The following is a 9655-nucleotide window of genomic DNA, read 5'->3' on the forward strand; positions in this document are numbered from 1 at the left end:
ATGTGTAAATGTTGGACATGTTTGCTTTCTGCACTAAGCGGTTTAACTATGGGAATTCAGTACTCAAACTTGAAGTAACAAATCTATATATAACTATTGGTTGCAATAGATTAATAAGATCAAAGATACAACCTGTTCCTCAGATGCTAAATCCATATCAGAAAGTCATTACTCGCTCTGCTTTACTGGTTTTATTCTATTACGATAAAGATTGAAACCGGAAATCGTTCATTTGAACCACTTTCGGCTTGAATACATGGTTAAGGGAGGAGATAGAACGTATTATTCAGAAGCTCAATCGATTGAAAAAAAAAACGGCATCTACTCTGGATATCTCTTACCATTTTTGCTCTACAGAAATCATTATTGAAACCGGAAGTAGTAGTAAATTTCAACCACTCCCGGTTTTGGTAGAGTGGCCAGGATAATCATGGTACGTTTCCCTGAGACGCTGAATCGTTTGCAAAAGTACAATTCTCGCTATCTGTTTTCGGTTTTGTTCTATGGCGATAATTGTTGAAACTGTAAGTGACTAATCTGAACCACTTCTGGTTTTAACAGAGAGTCAATGTAGAAGATGGAACCTATTTTGGGGACGCTGAATTGATTGCAGAAAACTGCATCTCGATATCTCTTGTTACTTTTGCTTGAAACCCAAAGTAATATTACATTTGAACCACTTCCGGTTTTAGTAGAATGTTCGGGATAGTCATTATATATATTGCCTTGAGACGATGAATCGTCTGCAAGAAACTGGTTCTCGTTACCTGTTTTCGTTTTTGTTCTATGGCGTTAATAATTAAAAGCGGAAATGACTAATTTTAACCACTTCTGGCTTGAATAGAACAGAAGATCGATTGCAGAAAACCACGTCTTGATATATCTTACCATTTTTGTTCTGATACCTTTTGACAGACGGACGGACAAAGCCGTTCTATAAAACTTCAGATACTTAGGGGAAGGCGTTGTATCCTCATCCGCAAAAAAAAAAGTTCGCATATACTGTAACTTCCACATTTTCATTAATAACTCGCTTTTCTGACTATATTATCGCTTCTTTGTGCTTTCCTTAACAAAGCAGTGTAATAATGCATAATTATTTATTATTTTAGAGAAAAATAAAGCAAAATAAGAAAATTATAAGCAAAAAACCTTTAATCTTATGAAACCTTAGTGTGTCAAATAATTACACGAAGAATATCCCGTGGGAAAAAAGAGGGAAAATGACACAGGTATTAGGAAACACTCACTAACATGTGAAGCTATTGAACAGAAACATGAACTGAAGAGTCAACTACGTATTTCTGCGTTTAATATGCAATTCACACTTCATGCACAGTTCCAATATGCAAAATCAGTCAATATCTTCAGTTGAAATTACTGATATAGGGAGAAAATGACTATTTAAAACTTCAGGTGTGAACGTGCGCTTGGAGCGCTATATGAGCATTATTACAACATATTCTTTTATGAATTGTCTCGGTGGTCAAGCGTGTTTAGTAGTGTTCTTGAAAGTCTAGCATCGGAGGGCGGCAGTTCGAATCTGCCTCCTGGCAGTTTTGATTTTTTTCAACATATGGAAACATTTCTTTAAATATAAAGTTCTGCTTTGAAGTGCTTGAAAAAAAAATCAGATGAACTATCACGTTTCAAAGCCTGTTACATTTGTTCACCCTGTCATCATTTTATACGAAGACGCTAAAATGAGGAACGTTAACATTGTTATAATGGGAACAACTTTCTGATTTGAATACCAACCTTAAATCACACGTCCAAAATGAAAATTATTCATGTTCTGATACCTATTGTAATATACAGGTGTGTATATATAGAGAAAGAAAGAGAGAGAGAGAGAAAGTATGTGAGAGAGATAGAAAACAATATATGCTGTAATTTTAATTACAACGTAAAAAGTTATTGCAATTCATAATCTGGATTTTTACAAAGCGATTTGAACGCTTGAAGCGACTTAATATTCATAAAGCATCTTTTTCTTGAAGTGTCACAAATTGTCCGATGCTTTGTAATATGTGCCAAAGAAATAAATGCATGTTTTTAACAGGATAGTATCGTCTACCTTTTGCTTCAATTGATGGTATAAAATAATGTTGAGTTGATTTTAACATCCCTTTCAGCATCGAGGCTATATGAGACGTTTACCTACTGATTAGCGTGAAATCCGAACCACATGAGCTCACACCGGGAATCGAACCGGGTCTCTTACGTCAAAGGTGCATATGATAACCGCTTAGCTACGAAAGAACTCGGTATGAAACTAGAATAGCACACATTACCCCATATTATTTCACCGAAAGATTTCTGTTTTATGATCAGTTAAAATAGTATTTCTGGACACCGTAGCGAAAAATGTATTTGCTTTTTCAAGTAGTGTACGAAAAATACAAAGAATAAACATAGTAGGAACGAAACCAAGAAATGAATTCAAAGTAAAGTGCTTTGCCTCTCTCGAATAAATCACTCAATGTATTACAAGTGCATATCTCGTGCATTTCCAGTAGAATTATTAAAACGCGCTGGCTTTATAACTTGGCTGTGTGGTCTAGTGGCTAGCATGTGTGTCTGTGGTGTAAAGGGTACCGGGTTTGATTCTCGGTGGGAGAACTTTTGGAATTTTAAATGTTCTCGACGTGTGTGTGTTTGTGTCCCTATCATTCAAGGTTACTGTAAAACGTGTATAACCGAGTAGGAAATATACAGAAAGTACTGATAAGGGGAAAGTAGACTTTGGTAAGTGAACTTCGGGGCCGCCTTTCGCGACGTAAATTAAGAAGAAAATAAGTGGGTTTAGCGAGGCGCTTGAAATTACAGTAATGATTGACGGTTCGGTTCCCAGTCCGGTTTTCTTTCAATATAAGGATATTTTATTTTTTCTAAATACAACGTTACATTTTTAACATTTGAATTGGTTATAAAAACAAAATCAGATAAACTGTCAGCTTTCAAACCTCTGTCACTTTTATTCATCATCTGTTTGTATACGAAGATGGCGCTATGGAAATGCTAGCACTACCAAAGTTCAAATAGATTTCTAAGTTAATATCAAATTGAAAACACACGCCCAAAAATGAGAATATATGTTTCTGCTTTATATGTATAGTTCAATTATACCAAACAAAATCCGCTATCCCCATTCCCTTTGGCGGTAGGGGTAACTTTAAAATTTTAAAGTGGGACCCCCATTTCTTATTGGACATTTCGATTCTCCAGAAAAAAGTGACTGATTTCACCCAGAATTGAAAACAATTCCTTCACGGATGGCACTTTAATCGATACGGGAAAAGGAGGGGTAGCAAAACGTTATGAAAATGTTTTTTGTCAGATCCGTGCTCTGTGGTCATACAGTTAGCATACTGGACTGCACAGCCAGAGATCCTGATTTCAATTCCTAGGGGAACACCAAATGAGTACATAACAAGTAGTGACTATTTTCATGAATATATGCATCATATAAAAATCGCTTAAAGTTTGATACTAAGATATTATTATTATTATTATTATTATTATTATTATTATTATTATTATTATTATTATTATTATTATTATTATTATTATTATTATTATGTTACATATTACTTCAGCTTATAATTAGGAAGACCTAGGCGCAGATGGGAGGACAATATTAAGATGGATCTCGCTGAAATAGGAATACAAAGTAGAAACTGGATCCAGTTAGCTAAGGATAGAAGTCAGTGGAGAGCTTTTGTGAATGCGGCATTGAACCTCCGGGTTCCATAGGCCATAGAATTAATTAGTTAGTTAGGAGGGTAAGTGTGCCTAAAGTCAGCCGTCTCCAGTAGTCAGCCATTTTTCAGTAAAAAGCATATTAAATAAACATACAGTAGCTTGTTATCAAACAAATAATCAACTACAACTTAAATCAGAGCTCCAGTATTCAACCTCATTTGTTCTGGCCTGGTGTGACTCCTCGTGGCAGAAAAGAAAGATTATCATTTGAGGTCTGCTGATGCAAGTGAGCAAAGTGCGCATTTTGTTAATAAAAAAATAAGGAAGAAGCTTTACTTCAAAGTTAAGTTAAAATTATATTATTGTAAAATAGTACGAGTTATTGCTTTCTTCTATGCATGAATGTATCGTAGCTTATCAAAAATTCGTGGTTTATGATACAAAACAAGATATTGCGTAGAAATAAGGGGGGCTGACTACTGGAAATGACTCTTCACTTCAATTTCCAATGGTCAGCCCCCCATTACTTTCAACGGACGACTACTGGATACATATACTCCAGTAGTCATCCACTTATCATTCATTCAATTTAAATGACACATGACATACAACTAAGACACTTAACTAATACGTAGAAGACTTTTCTAACGATTTAATGAAAAAGTAACTGTTATGATGTCACTAATTGCATCATACAAGTATAATACAGTTATAAAGTACGGGACAAAATTAAACGATCGAAAATGCCATTAAAACTTATGACGATGTTGGTCGTTTATTTTTGTCCCGTACTTTAATATCAGTCTGGTATTGTAACCATTTCAATTCTTGTATTTTTCTAGAACTGAGGGAAAAAAGGTTAAGGATTTATGGCTGGTCTGAATTATTTCTCTAAAATTTAAAAAGGACAGGTAATGAGTATTTATTTTACCCTAAGCATACGCCCTACATAAGCTTTGGGGGCCCGGGCCCCCCGGCCCTAGCAGGATCGACGCCCTTGACCCTGATCATAGCTTAGTCTTTTAATCTAAGGTAGCTATGAGGAAGTAAGGGTTATCCATATCTAATTGATTTATTTTTTTAAATTACTCCGCACAATGTCGCGTTTCTGCACGTTTTTAATTCCAAGGCTGCAATTGCTCTTCAACTATTATTATTATTATTATTATTATTATTATTATTATTATTATTATTATTATTATTATTATTATTATTATTATTATTATCTGTTCTTATCTGCTCTGTTCCTAGAGTTGCTTGATTGCCGAAACAATACAGAATAATCATAAATATTTACATTCTAACTCACTATGAGCGTGAGGAAAATATGTCTAACAGTTTAAGAACGCATGATTTAGCGTTTCTTTCAACCAGTCCAAAGACATCTACTGGAATAGACTCAGTGTCAGATGTTTTGCAATCAGGTGCGTTGAGTATACTCTATCCAAAGAGTCTTCTTATTCTACACTAATAAACACATATAAGGCTATTGTTCTGTCCGAAGAGGATCGATCTGCTATCAGTAGATACTTGCTAGTGAAATGCTCGATATCTTAGTCCTGGAACATACCAAATTTTAGCAATTGGCCGTCTAGAGCCTACAAATATATCTTCGATATCAGAAATAGACGTTACGTCTGACTCAAACCAGGAAAACAACATATCCGTTATGGCATCTTGTACTGAAGCGACGCAAGGTGAAAGGTCTGCTTCTGTTTCTACAGTCAGTAGAGCCAGAAATAACTCCATATGATCTCAGAAGAAATTCAAAGAAAACCTTCGTAAAATACTTCCATATCATCTGGCTTTGATTAGCATCTTTTCTGGCTAGCTCCAATCAAAAACAAAACTACCAAACATGTGCCCAGAGAAAAAGTTCAAAGTGCAGTATCCTCCCAAGCATGGAGAAATTATCAGATGGTAAAGAATGAAAAGAAAAGAAAACTAGAAGAGGAACGTCTAAAATGAAAAAGGGAGAGAATACAAAAGAAAGGAAAAATTTTAAGTCAAACAAAAAGAAAAGGACTGTCAAGCCAAGTAGCACTAGTAGTTAAAAAGACGAGACGCAAGAAGTTGTTGAAATGTCGTCTAAGGCCTGAAGAAGAATTCATAAGTGATATTGAGAACGATACACTTAAATATATTGGGTGTCACTTTTGTGATCACTGGTACCACTTAAACTGCACGTGCCTCAGTGTATTATCGTACGAGGAACCTGCTAAACAAGTGCTTATGTGTCCTGAATGTGCTTAATGAACTTCATATTAAAGGGTTAATGTCATAGCTAAATATAAATATCAATGTAAATATAAATGTAAATATAAATAGGCCTATATATTAGTTTTAAAAAGGCTAGTCTAGGCCGAGGCACATTTTTCTTAGTTTATGGTAAATATCATACAAGAAGTCTTTTTTCCTGTATCGCAATATATTTTCCACCAGGCCTGCTTCTAGCCACAGAGGTTTAGGGGGGGCATAGATATGGTAGGGGGGGCAAGTCATTAAAAATCTCTTACACATATCTAAATTGTGTTTTTTGTGTTGAGGTCTGGAGGGACCACGAAAAGTTTAGGAGGGCCAGGCCCCCTAGCTCCTTCTAGTTGCGGGCCTGTTTTCCACGTAGTTTTTCTTTGTAGGAACTCTGAGTGCAATATATTTGTCCCTTAATTTGCTACTGAGGAATTGATCTCTAAAATTCCATTAAAAAAGTCAATTCTATAGTGTGGCTGAGTACTGGTTAAAGTAATGGCTGACCTTTGGTTTTCATAGGCCGACTACTGTTTTTTTCAGGGTTTCTGTTGTTTTCTTTTTCCTGTGTAATTATGTATAAAAGATTTCCTATGCGAGCTACACAAACGTAAAATTTAAACACTGTTCTTTCTAATGACATATGCAGTAAAAGTTATTAGTAAAAATGATTATTTTATACTTTTAGTTGAAAATCTCCTTAAATGGTCGACTACTGGCACATTTACCCTATTACTTGAGATTAGAGATGCAAAAAAGCCGGCTTTTTTGAATCGATGGTTTTTTTCACATAAAAAGCCGGCTTTTTTGGAAAAAAACCGAGAATTTTGGAAATTTTGGCTTTTTTCATTTTCATGATTTTTCTATCCAAATAGCTTTCTTATAGTATATTCTATAGTTAGATAAGATTTCCACGACCTGAATACCATATTTAGCTCTGTAATTCACCATCAAGATGGATGGAGCACATATTTTACGAATTAAAGCTAACATGAAGAATGTAGTATTTGAGGGCAATTTTACAGGTTATTTAACTTTATTTTAACTTTTGAGTTATCGACATTTTTTTTTTCCTTCTCTAGATCATTTTAGTTTGTCATCCGTGTTTCATTTCTAAGAGCTTAGTATCAGCTTCTAGCACGAAAGTTAAACTTACGTTTTTCTATATATCCGTCAAAGCACACGTTTTTCAATATGTCCGTCAAACCGTATTTCCACATTTCTGTTATACTGTAGTTGTGCAATGATTTAGCAATAATTTTCCAGATACAACCTTGAATACCAATTTATACAAATAATCAATAGCGGATTTAGAAAAGTACTTTGGGAGGGGTTTCTCTGATTGTTTCGTTTTCTAAAAAGTCCTAATCTTATTTGGGAGGTGCTTGAAGTTTATGAGTACAGGCATAACTAATATTTCGTTTCGTTTATATGTTTAGCAATAATCTTCCGGATACAACCTTGAAGATCATTTTATACTGAGAATCAGTGGCGAATTTAAAAAAGTGTTTTGGGAGGGGTTTTCTTACTACTAATGTTTAGTTTTTCTAAACATTCGTAATTTTTATTTGACGGGAGCTTAAAGTTTATGAGTAAATGCATAACTAATATATATTTCGTTCGTTTTAGACATTCCACAACTTTGGAGAACAGGTTTCAGTCCGAAACACCGATCCTCTAACCTTCGCAAAACCGTCACTGCCGGTAATTAGTAATAATAACGATTTAAAAACAATAAGAAAGGAAGTCGGCCAACTCCTACACTCCTAGTCGGCCAATACACGCACTATTTCTACATTCTCAGATGGAATGAAGGAAGGCTTTGTCAGAATGGTCGAATGCTGGGTTGAATCCCGGACTTCCCGATAGAAGCGCAAAAGCCAATCACTCAGTCACGTTTGTTGTGCAGTTGTATTTAGCTTAACTTAAATATATTCCGTAGTTTTTTTTTTTTGTTCCGTAATGATATGTTGAATCCCTCTTGTTAAAAATTCAGAAAACTTGAGGACTTGGTAAACCGTGATGGTGGTCAAGGGCGCCCATGTTGTGGTTTCCAAGGAGGGGAAGTATAAGCGACGTTTCAAAAATAGTTTCAAATTTTGCTGTAACTAATGTAAAAATCCTATTGGATTTTCAATATTCTGAAGTACATTTTTCTCTAGGGGGGCCAGCGCCCCCTTAACCCCCCTGATGGGCGCCCTTGATGGTGGTTATAAAAAACTTGACTGTAGAATTTCAAGAATATACAGAACCATGTGCAGCCTTTAATTGTATCATACAAATCTAAGTATTTCTCTTATGTTTTATTTTAATTTTATTTTGTTTCAAAAAGAGGGTATGGAATACTACATACAATTTTGCTAGTTATTTGTGTATTTTTTGAAAGAAGTTTTTACTCTTAGGGTTGGCTCGTTTACACCAGCTGTTTTTTTTTTTTTAAAAATAACTGGTTTAAACTAAAAAAAATTAAAAGAACAAAAATGCGAATCGTGTGAACTTCATAGTGACGTTTCACTTGTCAAACCATCTGCATTAGTCTTATTTCCTTTTCACCTTTTAATCAAGGTGTCCCATTTCAATTGCCGGTCGAACCACAACCCTTCTTTCATGTGTAAACCAAGTACTCTTTCGGATGTCACTTTAAGTGAAAGTCTTCTCCTTGATAACCTCGGTATTACGTAAGGATGTTAAGCCTAAACATACAAAACGAAACCAAATTATATATTTCTGCATGCCTGTTGTTTTATAAGGAAGCGAAGGTTGCTTAAATATATTGATTAAAATTGGTAAAATTTATCGATTGCCTACTTAGCCTCCAACATTAGCTTGGATTGGACTTTCAATGATACCTACATACTAAATTTGTAATTTAATACCTCAGTTTTAGAAAAATAAACACACTGCTGAACAAGACTGCACTTATTTAATATAAAAACACATTTACACGTGACGTTTCGATCTTCTATCCAAGATCCTCATCAGACGTACACTCACGTCTGATGAGGATCTTGGATAGAAGATCGAAACGTCACGTGTAAATGTGTTTTTATATTAAATAAGTGCTGTCTTGTTCAGCAGTGTGTTTATTTTTCTGATTTTATTCGCAAGACGTTGACTATGATTGTGTGTCACTCAGTTTTAGCGTACTGATTATAATACGTTGACCTTTAAATTTTACATGCAAATTAAATTTTACAGGATTTTCCCGTTTCTGTTTTACATTTAAAAGAATGACGGGATTTTCCCGTTGGCTAGGGCGGGAGTTTCTCAATTTAAGAAATTTACTGACCGGACTTCTTTAAGCTTATGGGACCTCTTCCAGCATAACCCCGTTGTTGAATAATAACACCAAGGCGAAACAAACTTATTTCTGTGAATATGTAATACAAATACATAAAGCAAAATATCTAAATCAAAAAACCTGGTTTAAACCCCAAAAAAGCCTGGTTTAAACTGCCCCCCCCAAAACAGGTTTTTGGCATTTTCAGAAACAACGATGGTTCTTGCCAACTCTGCTTACTTTTGTATATAGGAGGTTAAAATGTGTTTATTATATACATTGGTTAATCCTTTGGAATTCATAATGTAAAAATGTTGAAGTAAAATTGTTTAAAATATCTTTTCGAAATTTATGGTTTACTTTCGAAGTTTTATATTCTTATCGGCATCAACCACTAATTAAATGACTTTCTGTGTTATAGAG

At 34.7% G+C, this 9655-nt stretch overlaps 1 protein-coding gene across 1 annotated transcript in view; it reads right to left on the reverse strand.

Annotated features, from left to right (window-relative positions):
- sprt (PDZ domain-containing protein sprite) overlaps positions 1-9655 on the reverse strand; it is a 328126-nt gene that overhangs the window by 244009 nt on the left and 74462 nt on the right. The window lies entirely within an intron of this gene.

The sequence above is a fragment of the Thermobia domestica genome, chromosome 9, assembly GCF_964235325.1.
Source record: "Thermobia domestica chromosome 9, izTheDome1.hap1.1, whole genome shotgun sequence".
In the NCBI taxonomy this organism is placed as follows: Eukaryota; Metazoa; Arthropoda; class Insecta; order Zygentoma; family Lepismatidae; genus Thermobia; species Thermobia domestica.